At 39.5% G+C, this 16,230-nt stretch overlaps 1 protein-coding gene across 3 annotated transcripts in view; it reads right to left on the bottom strand.

Annotated features, from left to right (window-relative positions):
• The window catches only part of LOC124723237 (polycomb protein Scm), a 175,166-nt gene extending 161,543 nt beyond the window's left edge, over positions 1-13,623 (bottom strand). For all 3 annotated transcript variants that reach the window (XM_047248432.1, XM_047248433.1, XM_047248434.1), the window contains exon 1: positions 13,343-13,623. The gene's annotated coding sequence lies outside the window, so the exon portion shown is untranslated. The remainder of the gene's footprint in view (positions 1-13,342) is intronic.
• Positions 13,624-16,230: the final 2,607 nt, after the last annotated feature.

Raw genomic sequence — 16,230 nt, 5'->3', positions numbered from 1 at the left:
CTATTGTGTGGAGAAGTGTAGTCCCCCCTCCTCCCATCACAGGTCAGGCATTTACTACACAATGGAAATTCTATTTGCGTAATACTGTACATGTGGTGTGTAAACCCGGCTACAACACCTCTATAGGGTGAATGTCAAATTCGCCAGAGTTATCAGAGGGAATATCCACATTAGTCTCAGAAAAGAATTTACATCCTTTCAGATGATATGAGAAAATAATAATACAGTATCACAATCCAATCCAAGAACGATAGCAGTTTGCGAGAATAGGACGGAGAGTGCATTATTGCCAGTTCCAAGTGACAGGTGAGTGGTAAATGCATACACATGCTTTGCACTTGATGAAAGCGTATACCCCTCAAATTATGTCTCTCACTTGCTTGAGTAAACTTTGTCACTACCACCATCAGTCACGACATTTCAGAACAAACAGAATAAAAATTCACTAAATAACTCGCTGCAGTCACATATAATGCTCGCATTGCATACAACATTCAAGAGCACTCATAACACTATTAAACAGTCACTGGCTGCCAGAAAACACATGATGTAGGAGAGCAGAACAAGCCTAAACTCAACCGCCATCATTTGTGACTCCACCTATAGTAAACAACAGGAGCATACATAGTAAGGTCCCAGAATTAGTATGGCTTATTAATCGTATCAGAGACTGGCTGAATCTCAAACTGAATAACAGCAAAATACTGAAGATTGTAATATATATCACAAGTCTGCTAGACACCACTGGTTGTGGCTAATTTAAAGAACTCAATAATATCTAGTGAGGTTATAACAGAATCTGAACATGAAATAATCTGGGTGAATGTGAGCATCAAATGTGGGCTCAAGCTTGGTAATTGGAAGTGCTTACAGACCATGTGCCTGAGGAAGAGCACTTCACAGAAAACTTGGACAACATTGTGATTAAGTCTCCTGATGATCCTATTTTAACAGGGGGAACTTTCACTTCCTAGCTATAAAATGAGAGGGTTACACAATTAAAACTGGTGCCAGAGCCAGGGATTCATGAGACACTGCTCTTAATTCTCATCTGAAACTTACATTGGGCAGATAGGTAAGGAATCAACTCACGAGGTAAGTGTCTCAGATCTCATAACAACTAACAGTGTCAAGCTTTTCAAATGAGTTTGCACAAAAGAGGACATCAGTGATAATTCGGCTATTATAGCATCTACAATTACAGCTGTTACAAGGAATGTTAACAAAGGTAGGAAAATACCTTTGCTTACCAGAAGTGATGGGAAACAAACTGCAGAGTATCTGAGCAGTCAACATAAAATATTGAGCCCCGAAGATGAAGACATGGAACATAAATGGCTAAAATTGTACAGCATTGCTCTATGCACCTCAGATCAGTATCTGCCGAGCAAGGTTACGAGGGACGGGAAAGACCTACCATAGTTCAATAATGATTTTAGAAAGTTGTAACAAAAGCAAAGAGGCCGTCATCATAGATTTCAGTGAATTTGAAGTCTAGTTCACAAACAAAATCTGCATGAAGCCAAAACGAAATAAGGAGAGCAGTGCATGAAATGGAAGACAACAGAACGCCAAAATATTGAATTCACTCTAAACTGTCTCACAATGGAAGATTATAACATGGCTCCAAATTTCAATCATCGTATGAATGTCAAAATAACAGATATTACAAGAAATGATTTCAAAGTACAAAATTTACTAAAATTGCTCAGTAAGTATAAAGGCATCTGAATCAGACGAGATACCTTTGAGAGTCTACACAAATTATGTGAAAGAACTTGCTTACTTTCTAGCAGCAGTTTATCAAAGCTAGCATAGAGAGAGAGAGAGAGAGAGAGAGAGAGAGAGAGAGAGAGAGAGAGAGAGAGATCAGGCCATTCTCGTTATCAAGAAGTATTGGCAGACTGATGCACATAATTATGGGCCTATATCACTTATGATGGATATATGCAGACTGAAGTGATGAATGAAAATTTGCACCAAGCCTGGGATTCAAATTCGGGTCTTCTGCTCACTGGGTAGAGGTGCAAACCACTATGCCACCCTGGCACAGTGGCTTTGCACAGCTGCATAGACTACTTTAGCACAACTTTCTCATCAATCAAAAATCCCATTCAAAACCAAAAAACAGAACAAAGTACACTGGGGCATGAATGGGAATTTGGACTGAGGATGGATGTTTGCTAGGATAGTCCATGCAGTTGTACAAAGCCATTGTGCCAGGATGGCTTAGTGGTTAGCGCATCTCCCTAATGTGCAGGAGACCCGGGTTTGAATCCTGACTTTGGTACAAATTTTCATTCATCACTCGGGTCTGCATATATACATCATAGATGTTTGCGATTTGCAGTCATCAGTCTCTCAGAGAATTACGGAACATGTGCTATGCCTATGAATTATGACATTTTTGGAGAATGACTTTATAAAATTCAAAACGGATTGCGTAAACACAGTTTTGGCAAAACCAAATTTGGTCTCATCACTCATGAAATCCAGAGTGCTGCAGACAAAGGTGCTCAGGTTGATGCTGTATTCCTTCACTTCTGGAAGGAATTCAATGCAGTTTTTGACTGTCAATTAAAGAACAAACTGCAAGCTTATAGAGTACTGGATCAAATTTGTGACTGGAGTCAGATCTTCCTAACAGACAGAACTCCACACACTGATGTTAATGTGATGAAATTGACAGATGTAATTCTGAGAGGAACCCAAGGAAGGGTTCCAAGGCCATTACCATTCACCATATATACAAACAATCTACTGAATAACACTGTAAGCTCCCTGAGGTAGTTTACAGATGATGCTATTGTCTGTAGGAAGGTTCCAACACAAGGTGATTGTAGTGAAATGCAGGAAGACATGTGGAGGCTCGATGATTGGTGGAGGGTCCGTCAGTTGACCCTGAGCACAAATAAATGTAAAATACTGTGCATAAATAGGCAAAGATAGCCACTGCTGTTTTAAAAAGGAGAGCTTTTCTGTCTGGACTGTTATTAATTTAATTTATTCACCACAATCACAATTTCATGCCATTTTCAAGTGACAGCTGTTACAACATAACTAGCTTGAAGACCAGTTCAAATAGATACATTTCTGTTTGTGAAATATTTTATAAAAACAAAATTGTTTAAAAAATTGTAGTTCTGCCTATCTCACTATGAAGACCATCAGTGTATTAATCCTTTTATGAGAACAGTCCTTGTGTTGTCCATGTCTAAACATTTCACTAAAATGTTAAACCAGGTGTTGAAACATGAATTCACTCAACCTGGCAGATGCATGGTGTAAATTGTATGCATAGATGGCATGGATTTCAAAGCAATTGCTACAGAAAGTAAGAAATTTACAAGGCATTGAGTGAATTTGTCCTTCCATTCCAGTTTGACATAACTTTCTCAATCTAGGGAAGTGCTACGTTCTTTTGTATAACTGATGAAGACTCCTGTATCATTATACACATGGATGATACAACGATAGCGTGTTCTTAAAACGGAAGATGCATTGACACATTTACACAGAGACAGGCGCAGCTAAAATTAAAAAATAAATACATAATTTTTTTGTAAAATATTTCAAGTGCAGCTGAACCAGTCTTTCAGCAATTTCTGTTGTTAAAGCTACACTCGAAAATGACATTATAAGCTGAAACCATGATTGTGTTGAATAAATGAATTTAATAACAGTCCATGCAGAAGATGATGTCCTTTCTAAGGTATTCAATTCCATGCATACAACTAAAAATAAAATAAACTACCTGGTTACGCTACTGAGAAAAAATCAATGCAAACATTAACAACTTTAAAATACCTTGGTGCGACCATCAAGAGTGATCTAAAGTAGAATGATGACATAAAACTAACGTGGGAGAAACAGGTGCTAGACAGAGATTTATTGGAAGAATCTTAAGAAAATGTAACTCATCCACAAAAGAAATGGCTTACAAAACATATGAAGACCACTTCTTGAATATCGCTCATCAGTCTGGAACTCTTACCAGGTTGGATTAATAGAGAAGAGAGAGAAAATTCAACAAAGGGCAGCAAGTTTCACAACAGGATCATTCAGTACGTGCTTGAGTGTAAAGAGTATATCTTCCACGAATATACGGGCAACATATTACTAGTTCTCACACGTGTCTCAGGAAATGACCATGACAATAACATCAGAGAAATTAGAGCCCAACCCTCGAGAAAATTTGCAATTGTTCAGTATACAACAAAGTTACAATGAACACAAATATAACAAATGTCATTCCTGTCACTCAGGCGAGGGAAAATGAGAGTGTACAAGAAAATTTAGCTGGTACTTCTGTAGAATGGCTCACAAACAAAATTTATAGGGCTGAGTATTGATTCTCAGCAGAAGTAATATGAATACACAAATTTACTTGCAGACAGAATGTCATCAGCATATTATGCCCTTAAGGGATTTTACACACATAGTGTGAATACACTCCTGGAAATTGAAATAAGAACACCGTGAATTCATTATCCCAGGAAGGGGAAACTTTATTGACACATTCCTGGGGTCAGATACATCACATGATCACACTGACAGAACCACAGGCACATAGACACAGGCAACAGAGCATGCACAATGTCGGCACTAGTACAGTGTATATCCACCTTTCGCAGCAATGCAGGCTGCTATTCTCCCATGGAGACGATCGTAGAGATGCTGGATGTAGTCCTGTGGAACGGCTTGCCATGCCATTTCCACCTGGCGCCTCAGTTGGACCAGCGTTCGTGCTGGACGTGCAGACCGCGTGAGACGACGCTTCATCCAGTCCCAAACATGCTCAATGGGGGACAGATCCGGAGATCTTGCTGGCCAGGGTAGTTGACTTACACCTTCTAGAGCACGTTGGGTGGCACGGGATACATGCGGACGTGCATTGTCCTGTTGGAACAGCAAGTTCCCTTGCCGGTCCAGGAATGGTAGAACGATGGGTTCGATGACGGTTTGGATGTACCGTGCACTATTCAGTGTCCCCTCGACGATCACCAGTGGTGTGCGGCCAGTGTAGGAGATCGCTCCCCACACCATGATGCCGGGTGTTGGCCCTGTGTGCCTCGGTCGTATGCAGTCCTGATTGTGGCGCTCACCTGCACGGCGCCAAACACGCATACGACCATCATTGGCACCAAGGCAGAAGCGACTCTCATCGCTGAAGACGACACGTCTCCATTCGTCCCTCCATTCACGCCTGTCGCGACACCACTGGAGGCGGGCTGCACGATGTTGGGGCGTGAGCGGAAGACGGCCTAACGGTGTGCGGGACCGTAGCCCAGCTTCATGGAGACGGTTGCGAATGGTCCTTGCCGATACCCCAGGAGCAACAGTGTCCCTAATTTGCTGGGAAGTGGCGGTGTGGTCCCCTACGGCACTGCGTAGGATCCTACGGTCTTGGCGTGCATCCGTGCGTCGCTGCGGTCTGGTCCCAGGTCGACGGGCACGTGCACCTTCCGCCGACCACTGGCGACAACATCGATGTACTGTGGAGACCTCACGCCCCACGTGTTGAGCAATTCAGCGGTACGTCCACCCAGCCTCCCGCATGCCCACTATACGCCCTCGCTCAAAGTCCGTCAACTGCACATACGGTTCACGTCCACGCTGTCGCGGCATGGTACCAGTGTTAAAGACTGCAATGGAGCTCCGTATGCCACGGCAAACTGGCTGACACTGACGGCGGCGGTGCACAAATGCTGCGCAGCTAGCGCCATTCGACGGCCAACACCGCGGTTCCTGGTGTGTCCGCTGTGCCGTGCGTGTGATCATTGCTTGTACAGCCCTCTCGCAGTGTCCGGAGCAAGTATGGTGGGTCTGACACACCGGTGTCAATGTGTTCTTTTTTCCATTTCCGGGAGTGTACATTTATTGATCAGTTAGTTGGTTTCATGTTCTATGGATCATTTGCAGAATAAATTGTAATAGCATGGAACGAGTTATTTTACAGTGACACATATAAATAATAATCATGATAATTATTGCAAACACATCTGTCCCTGACACAGAACAAGATCTATACTGAATTTACATTCATCATGAAAGAATAAACAAAACAGCTCTGTCTACCAAAAGATAAATTGTACAATAAATTGCCTAAGGATATTAAAGAGATTATTAAAATACATTAACATTACCTATTAGGTAATACACTCTAGACACTGAAGAATTCCTTTGATAACAACAGAGTGAAGGTTCAGTAAAAAATGGAATGCAATTAATAATAAAGCATGTCTGTTACTTCACAATACACATTTGCACTATAATCTTTCATTGCTTCTAGGGAAAAACTTTCATCAAAGCTCTGCAATGGATAACACTAGTATCTCAGCCTTTTTCTGAGGTCGACATTTCACTAATTATGGAAATGTGCTGACAAAATTTTTCAGGCAAACAGATAGGAAATTGCAGTACACAAAATGGAATCTAAACATTGGTGTCCTGATACTTGCCAGCTGAAATTGTCATTTCACATTATGAAGTAACTTTGCAATAATGTGTAAACAAAACAGTACTGCACACAAGGAATAAACCTACTGAGGTTACATAGTTTTAGACAGACTGGCATAGTGTTCGGGAATATGGAAGTTCTAATCTCCATCAGGCCATCTCAATTTAGGTTTTCCATGGTTTCTGTAAATTACTTCTGACCACATGTGAGAAGGATTCCTACCACTGCCAACAACCTGTCTCAATCCTATCAAACTAGGCCTGTAAGTGTGTAAATGTATGTACACACGAATTTTTTTTTTGTTTTGTTCTGAAACTTAATACCACGACGTGTCCAATATCTTTGTAAGGGTGATCCACAGATGAATACTACTACTACTACTACTACTACCACCACCACCACCAACTCTACTCAACATAAGTACTTGCAAAAGCAGTTTCTGCACTGAAGACCACACTTTTTCATCAGTCAGCATAGCTTTCACAACTTACTTATGGTATGTTGTTAACTAACATATCTCACCTAAAGTTTCTCACTGAATTTGGGTCATACAACAGTAATATGAGATGATAAAAATCTTTACTGGTATATTACTGTAGCAGTTAATTGAAAATTGTGGGCTGCTGAATTTGTTAATTTATTACAATAATAACAGTTTTTGTAGTCTTTTTATCAGTGATGCCTTCCTCCTTTCAAATCCACTTCATAACTGCTACTCACTAATACTCATGTCAAACCATGTTACAATACTTTAGCTGTGGTTAAATGTCTCACTGAGCTCAAGAACACTAGAATATTCTCCAAGCATTTTCAATTTCCTTGACTTAGTAATCCAATGTAACACGTCTGCTTTGACAAGAGGATGTTACTACAAACTCTTTGAAAAGAATTACTCTAGTTGCTATTGTTTCTAATCTATTACAAATAAGTATGAGAAAAGTCATATCAGACCCTCCCTATTCTCTGTACAAATCCAGAACATTTATTATGGCACTAAACATGCCCTATTACATGTGGATGTTGATTGTGAGGGCTAGTTCCTTGACCTACTTCCTTTTCTTGGGTGTTAGTACTCACCAAGAGCCCATTTAGATGGCAAGATAAAGGGCTTGAAGCCTAGAAAATCTGTCTCATGAACAGTAAAAAAGTGGTGTACAAAATCCGTTTTATTCTTGGATGGAAGGAAGATCAGGGTTTCAAGTCGTGTATATCAAGAGGTTCTTAGGGATAGAATACAAGCTCGAATTGAGCAAAGATTAGGGGGGGGGGGGGGGAGAGGAGGAGGAGGAGGAGGAGGAGGAGGAGGAGGAGGAGGGAGGGGGGGAGGGATTTGCTGTGCCCTTTAGAAAGGAGCTGCCCTGACAATCTCTCAATCCCTTAAATAGTGTAAGTAATCATAGAAAACCTACATCTGGATGTACTGAAGGAGAACTGAACTCTCTCATCATTCCAAACAGGAGTCCAGTGTTTTTATCACTGCCCTACCTTTCTAATTTTTTATTCTAGTGATGAAAATCTAAATGTTCTTAAAAAAACTGCACATTCATCTGTTTTTGGTACAGTGTTAACAATTATGGCATCCATACTGGGGAAAACTGTTTCATGTCCAATGCTTCATCTATAATGTGCCCAAATTTCAGAATAGCATACGACAAGATAAATCAGCATAGTCCACCAGGGCTTTGCAACCTGCTTGCATCCAACATGGGAACAACATCCAACCACTGCCACATGTCAGTCAACTACACCTGTCAGTCACAGTACATTTGTTGTGTTGTTAGTTCTAGTTGATCTCTGTAGTCAAAGAGTACTAAAGTCTTCTATTTAGTGAAATTTCACAAAGTTATGAAACAGGATTCTGAAGCAAACAAACGTCAGTCATGCAGGGTGGCTGTTCTGGAGGTGAGTACCACTTGAAACAAAGTTGACTATATTGTGAAAAGCACAGATTGCTGCTAACTATATAGTGGAGATGCTGAGTTGCAGAAAGGCACATCAAAAAGGCTGCTAGACAAGTAAGCTTTCAGCCATTCAAGCCATGAGGCCTCTTTCTGAATTAGACACCCCCCCCCCCCCACACACACACACACACATTCATGCCAACACAATTAATACACATATTAAAATTTTAGGTTTTACTTTGTTGTTAGTGATTCAAGTTAATATACTAGTACAGTTACCTGAAAACTAGTTGCCGTGCCATCAACAGTGTTACAGAGTGCTAAAATAACTTCATACTGAAAGTACTATATAACCATTCTTCTTGTGTGCTACAAAAGGGGAAGTTATTGAGTGAGTTGGTGCAGTGGTTAGCATATTGGATTTGCATTCTCTGAGAACGATGGTTCAAACCCCCATCCAGCCATCCTGATTTGAGTTTTCCATGACTTTCCTAACTCTCTTCATGCAAATGCCAAGACAGTTCCTTTGCAAGGGCACAGCCAATTTCCTTCCCCATCCTTCCCTAACCAAGCTTGTGCTCCATCTCTAATGGCATTATTGATGGTTGGACATTAAACATTAATCTCCTCCTCATGGGAAGTAATGCATGCACAGAAAGTTTTTTAGTACTTTTGAAATACAACGTTACATCTAGTTCCTCGCACCTACACTCACATGGAAAAAAATTTGTTGTATGATGAGCAAATACAACCAAAATGGCAACACTATGAGTTCCATAGAAAAATAGTATTTACTGTACATGAATGTATGTTGTTCTAATTTTCCATATAATTTTCTTTACTTTTGTGTCGCTCATAACGTCACAGATGCAGTTTTTGTCTATCTGCATAGTAGAAATTTACTGCCTAGGATTACAAGTTTCTTTTTTTTGTTACCAACATTGTCATGGGAATGCATTTTATTTCATCACTGTAGTAATCTTTACAGAGTCTTGCAAAAAATTTGTTGGATGCACTCTTCCTTCTCCTCTATGAAAATTTTCATGTCCTTAACTAATTATGCGCACCTAAATATAAACAGCCGATGCATTCATTTTATTATTTCCAATAAACCTCAGATTTTATGGTGCAATTCTAGTCACCACATTTTAGGTTTCGAAAAAATTAATCACTGCTTAAATCTCCCCAGCAGTGGCCTTAATCATAAGAAGTGATGCATTGGTTAAATCACTGGACTCTCATGGGGACAACGGCGGGCCAAATTTCCATCCAGATTTATGTTTCCCAAAGTTTCCTACACTACTGAACATAAATGCTGGAACAGTTTTTCCCCCGCCTGAGCTTGTGCTCCATCTCTAACACTTCATTGTTGACAGAGTGTTAAATCCAAAGTTTCTTTCCCTTCTTTTCCTGTGGCCATTTTGATTTTGGTGAAGTTTATAAACACCAGTCATGACTTTTACATCGGATAATAAAATTCAAATCGCAGTTTGTAGCCTCCAACGGTCACGAGTGAGTTGTGTATGTGAAAATTTTATCACCACCACTGTGTTTCCACAACCCATCAGCAGACTCTACTTTCTGGATGCCTAACATATTCCCAAATTTAAAAACAGTATCACACTATGTGTAGGGGACAAAATTAACTTTTTTGTGCCATCTTCTAGCAAAAATGACAACAGGTGTTACCAAATTCTGGGTCGAGAAACAAATAATAATCAATGGAAAAGACAAGAGTTGTTTGAGTTACTTCTGTTTGTATTATCACCTTTTGACTCTTATTTTATTTGATGTAGTGTTTGAAGTTCATTCTCTTGGAACCATTACAACTTCAGTTTTGTTTCTCCACATCTCATTTCAACTGAAAACTATGTGAAATACATCCTACCTATTTTGTTTAATTTTAGTTGCCAAATAAATCAATAAGAGTTTACAACAGAAACCAGAATGAAAAATAGCCCAAGATTACAAGGAGCTTAACTAACTTACGTGATCATATGGCAACAGAATGGGAAAAATAAAAATCTTAGAGCTGAGAGAAGAAAACTGGATAAAGAGGAATATTTGATACTGGACATCCATCGGATTTTACGAGTGATATAGGAAATATGCAGTAAAAGTCGTAAACACCATGGAGCCAATAGTGTGATATCAGTAATGATTTTTTCATAGATGCTACACTACAGATTTTTAAACCACCACAACCAGGTTAATTGGGTTTCACATTTGGTGACTTCACCATCTCACAGTCACCATCCAACCAAACCTATACCTTGGGTTACGCTACAGATCAGTCTATCACTACAACCAGGTTCTTTTGGTTTCACATTTATTGGCTTTGCCAACAACCAACTAAACTGAAAATATGCACTAAAAGTTGCTGTCACATCAGTCATTAACATTATATAACTGTGTTGTGTGACATCACTATGGCATGGAGTTCTCAAGTTAGATGTGTTTGTAGATGTCATGTTGTATTTGATGGTGCCCTCTGGTGGAGGATGTGGACGTGCTGAGTTTAACGCATGGTATTGGGCTTGTTTTGGTTGTCATCATGCTAACATGGACTGTGGAAGTGTTTTCAGTCAGTTTTTAAGGCTTTTTTATTAATGTGATTTGCATTTTTGTTAGGTCTGATTATTTTGGTGTTTGTTGTGCGTAAAGATGTCTTATTTTTTAATTGCATTTTTGTTGGGCATGGATATATCAGTGAAGTCCGTGACTGTATGATTATCTTCTTAGATGGGTGATGATATGATGTCTGTAATACAGTTTCTGCAGATATTTGGTCTTATTGCCAACTATGTTAGGTGTCATGTTTGTGACAACAACATGGGGTCGTGGACAGTTCTGGCAGCTCGGGCCATGGACACGTATATGTGGTATTGACAGTGCATGCATGCACAGGTGTGTGTGTGTGTGTGTGTGTGTGTGTGTGTGTGTGTGTGTGTGTGTGTGTGTGTTCTGTTTTTATTCTAGGCCTATAGTAAGTGTGATGTTTTGTGTTGTTTTATATTTATGGGGGGGTCAGTTGTGTTTTAATTGGTATGGTGAGTATGAGTTATTTGGGTTTCTGAATTGTTGGTGTTTTTATTCCACTTTTCAGAGTTGTAGGTGTTGGCTTTTTGGTACCAACAGCTGTGGTTGAGCTACATAGTGAAATGTCAGATCCCTGTGATTTATTTTTATTTTCTTTTAATCAATGTATACTTAGCTTGCCCCTGTCCTAAACCCCAATTTTCCACAGTTGTCCCATTAGTTTGTTTTTGGTGGGAGACGTTATTGTGTCATTTTTATTTTTGTTCGTGTTTGTTGGTGTGTATATGTAGTGACGTTTTGACATCATTTTGTATATACTGGATGTAGCCTTTTCCACCACATTGATGACGGCATGGGTAAAAGCAGATGTGTGAATCGGGTGCTTCTGTAATGCCGTGACAATGACATCTGTCAATTACAAGGTTATTTACTTCAAACAATAACATCCTTCATAATTTAAAAAGAAATAGCAGTAAATCAGAGTTCAGTTCTTGTTTCAAAGATAAATGGAAAATTTTATGCCAATTCAATTCTTTCTATGGCATGTGCAGTAAGCATAGCAGTAAACACTAACACACAGCCCAAAAGGATTGCAACCATCTTTGAAACAAACAGCAAGATGCCATAAAAACCTAAATTTATATTAATGAGTCTCTCGTAACAAGTAAGATCTTTAACGTGGTAGTTTTGTATTCTGACTAGTCTGTGTGTCAATACAGCATATGTTATCAAAGGCACAAATAAAGCATTTTAGAAGCTTATATGTAAATATTTCAAACATTACAAAAGTGAAACATTATAAGAAGTGATTTTACAAAACCAAAATGAATATTGCATTCAAATATAGAATGAATTACTATCAATTCTTCAACAGAAATCTTATTCCTAAAACAAAGGCAGTGTATTATATATCTGTATGCTGAGAGATCTCCAACATCAATCTAAACGAGAAGTTACAGCCATTTAGATTATGCAATTAGACACTTTTCCTGATATTTAGACAGAGAAATTACTTACACTGCATTTCATGTCGGAATTAATAACAATAAGAACCAAATAGCACTCTGTATGTGATGTCAAAGAGATAACAATAAATACAGTGTTCTGATGGTGCCTATTATCTCCTCTACAGATGACAGCTCTTCCTCAGTTATGTTACACTGCACGGAAATGCAGCTACAGACTAAGTCTTAAAGCACAATTGAAGGAACATATCTCATTAGGCCTACGTCATTTTATGTGATAATCTGTTAATCAAACTCCACATACGATGGTCATGAATTTGTGATATTCTTTTATGTTTTATATAGCAACTCATATTCATCTCTAACAGCAAATCATTTTTGTCACATTTGATCACTACTCTCAATCACTGACAATGTAATTTGCATTTAAAAATAAGCTTTATACGTCAGAGGCTACAATTATGAAAATAACACTAAAAACATTCACTCATCTGGAAGTTGTCAAGCTTCATGTACGAGAGGAAAAAACAACAGTCACTGCACTGTTCATATGATCCGTCCGGTTGATACCGCATCATGTCAGAGCACGGGAATTTATGTTGTCAAGACGGGCAGTTTGTCTGATCAAGTCTTCAAAACGTAACAGAACATATATTGTCACTCATGCACGTATTTTTGATGTTATATGTACGGATGCTTACATATTCTCTGTGTTGTAATGAAAGAGCCCTTACAGAAAAATGAGGAAATAACAACGTAATAAAACAGCGGCACCTAGGCATCGGAAAAATTTACTTAAAAAAAAAAAAAACACACTTTTGTTTACATATCAAAATGAACTCTACAAGAGTAACAACAATTTTACTTCAAATCGTCGAATTCTGCACAATACTTAACCTATTACAAATTGCGCCTTCACTGAACAAAATCACATTTCACACACTTTTTCTCTCAGATCACTTATGGGTTGACTTTACCTTTCCTGATATCTCAAAGCAGTGGTTTTTCGGGTTCCAATCTTTCATAACGCATATTATACGGTACACAAATTTCATCCGTCACTTCGACTACCAATACGGCAGCTTTGTCAACATCATAGACCTTACACTACAACGCCACGGCTACGAACTTCATTCATACACAAACGCGTTTACTGTAACTCAGGAAACAACGGAAAGTTCACTACCACCTCTCTTTAATTTATTTCCAAAGAATTTTTACTTTTGTTTTATTCTATTCACTGGCCGCTATTTTTAAGCAAAGAGCACTGAGAACAAGAAGGGGAAAAGATAAATTCGCGTTTTAATCGTCCTTAAAAGATTCACATCGATTTATAACGCAGTACAAGGTTATGGACTAGATGGTCAATACTGCTACCTGCGGACGAAAGAAGCGAATACATATTTAATAACTAATGGGAAAGGATTACAAAACATCCCAAGACATCTATTTTGCAATGTAGTAACAGGACAATATTGCCACGGAGCTACTACTACTATTAACGGTACTAGTAATGAAAACAAGAGGAGAAAAAAGATGAATTCGCTTTTTAATCGTCCATAACAGATTTACATCGATTTATGCAGTACAAGGTTATGGGTTTGATGGTCAACACTGCTAACTACGGGGGGAAAAAGTGAATACATATTTAATAAATAGGGGCAATGAAACATATTTTGCAATATAGTTACAGGACAACACTGGCAGGGAGCTACTACCTCTACTAATGGTAGCTTTTATTTTAATTTTTAAAACTGAAGTACCAAAATCTTTTACTGGTTTCACATACCGATTTGAGTTTGCCGACAGCAAACATAACTGGTAACATAAGGTGAATTGTGAAACAATAAACGTGCTGATTTGGCTACATTCAAAAGATGATAAAGGAAAAAATACCGTACACAAATTGTGACAAAATCAACAATAGTTATGCTAACACGTACTGTATACAAAATACATTAGGTAATATGAAATGTGTATAAAAACTCATACAGTTCGTGCAGATATTAAATATAAACAAATGAAAAGCTGTCACCAATAGAGTAGAACCAGTGTTTTTTCAGCAACATTTTTATTGTGGAACGGGTAATAAATACCTGGTGGTTAAAATTAAACTTTCCCTGTTCAACACTCTATAACACGGAAGCTAATTACCGTACGAGTACCAAACTTGGAAGCATTAATGTCAAGGACATAGGGAAGAGAAAAAATGCAGAATCAGTTCAATTGAAACACTTCTGATGTCTGCTACGGTGAATCAGACCATTACATACTGGCACCATTATTGCTACAAAAGGGGCTCAATATGGTGCCCATCAGTGCCCAGGAGAGTCTGAAAGCGCAAGATTGCATTCTGCACAGCAGAACGAAGCATGCCCGTAGGTATGCTGGCTACCTCTCTTGATATGCTGCGCTTCAGATCCCCTGGTAAACCCTGTCCTTCAGATAGCCCCCCCCCCCCCCCCCCCCCCCCCCGCCCGCCAAAACCAGAAATCACAGGGAGTGAGATCAGGTGATTGTGCCAGCCAAGCATATGGAAACGATTGGCTAATAATTCGATCGTTTCCAAATGTGTGTAGCAGGTGAACTTCATGAGCCATGTGCGGTGGGGCCCCATCTTGTTTCAAAACAGTTGAGTTCAATGCGTCTCTTTCCTGTAGGGCGGGTATGACATGCTGGCCAGTCACACTGCGCGTCTTTGGTCCTTGAGCGCCGTCCTGTTCAAAAAAGAATGGGCTAATGACGAATGTAGCCTCTCCTCAACTTCAGTCCCTGCGAGAAAGTGGAGAGCGAAGTCAACAAGTCATTGTGCGTCCTGTGGTGTAAGCTGCTGTTCGATATGGATCTTGTACGGATACCATTTGAGAATGGTTCGAAGCACTTTCCCTACAGCGGACCACAGGATGTTCAACCGTTGTGACATAGCACAAACACTGCCTGACGATCGGGAATTGCACACAGCTTTGTCTGCCATAGCAACAGCGGTTTCATCAACCACCTGTGGTGCAACTGGTCGTCGGCCTCTTCCTGGAGCGACGCCCAGATCTCCAGATTCGAATTTCTTCATCGTGCACTGCGCAGCAGGTGGAGGAAGAGGACCCTTCCGTAATCCTATCAGCTGGCGATATTCTCGAAGTGCAGCTGCAGCATTACTGTTGTTTTGATAATAGAGCTTTACCACTAATTCCCTATTCCGTTTGTGCAAGTTCATGTTGACACATCTACAAATGCACTGCGACTGGTCAGATGTGTGAGACTGTGAATCGGACTGATCATCACAGCACCTTGTGGCCATAGTTGGAACTGGACGGTGGTGCTGTGAAGCGTGGAAATCATGCACCCCATACTCTGGACACTAATGCTACCAAGTTTAGTTCTCATACGATAATTAGTTTCCGTGTTATAACGTGTCAAATAGTAAAAGTTAATTATAACGACCTGTTACACTGAGGGTATGGAAAGATTATCAAAAGCATGCGAGAGATGTACCGAATTTCAATTTTAACAACACTTTTTTACGTAATAAATGTTTTCTCTAGTGGCATGCCCCACAAGAGATAATGGAATATTATGACTGGGGGTACTTAGACCACAACAAGCAAGTTTAATGATTCCTACATCGCACAGCTTACTCAATGCATTAAATGAATAGTACATGCTGTTTATCCCATCACTTCGTTTTTTCCTAAAAGTGTCCAACTTTAGTGTATCATCCATTCATACTCCAAAATAAGTTGCTTCTGCCTCCTGTTTATTGAAATATTGTTGCTTGTGACACGTTTTATCCCTGATACCGAGTAGTGCGATGTGTGGAAGTTGACGAAAAAAGTTTATCGTTAATCTGTTTGTGTTTACAAAATTCATG

This window comes from Schistocerca piceifrons, chromosome X (assembly GCF_021461385.2).
Source record: "Schistocerca piceifrons isolate TAMUIC-IGC-003096 chromosome X, iqSchPice1.1, whole genome shotgun sequence".
NCBI classification, from domain to species: domain Eukaryota; kingdom Metazoa; phylum Arthropoda; class Insecta; order Orthoptera; family Acrididae; genus Schistocerca; species Schistocerca piceifrons.
The sequence above is the reverse complement of the archived record's forward strand: the minus strand, read 5'-3'. Positions and strand labels throughout refer to the sequence as shown.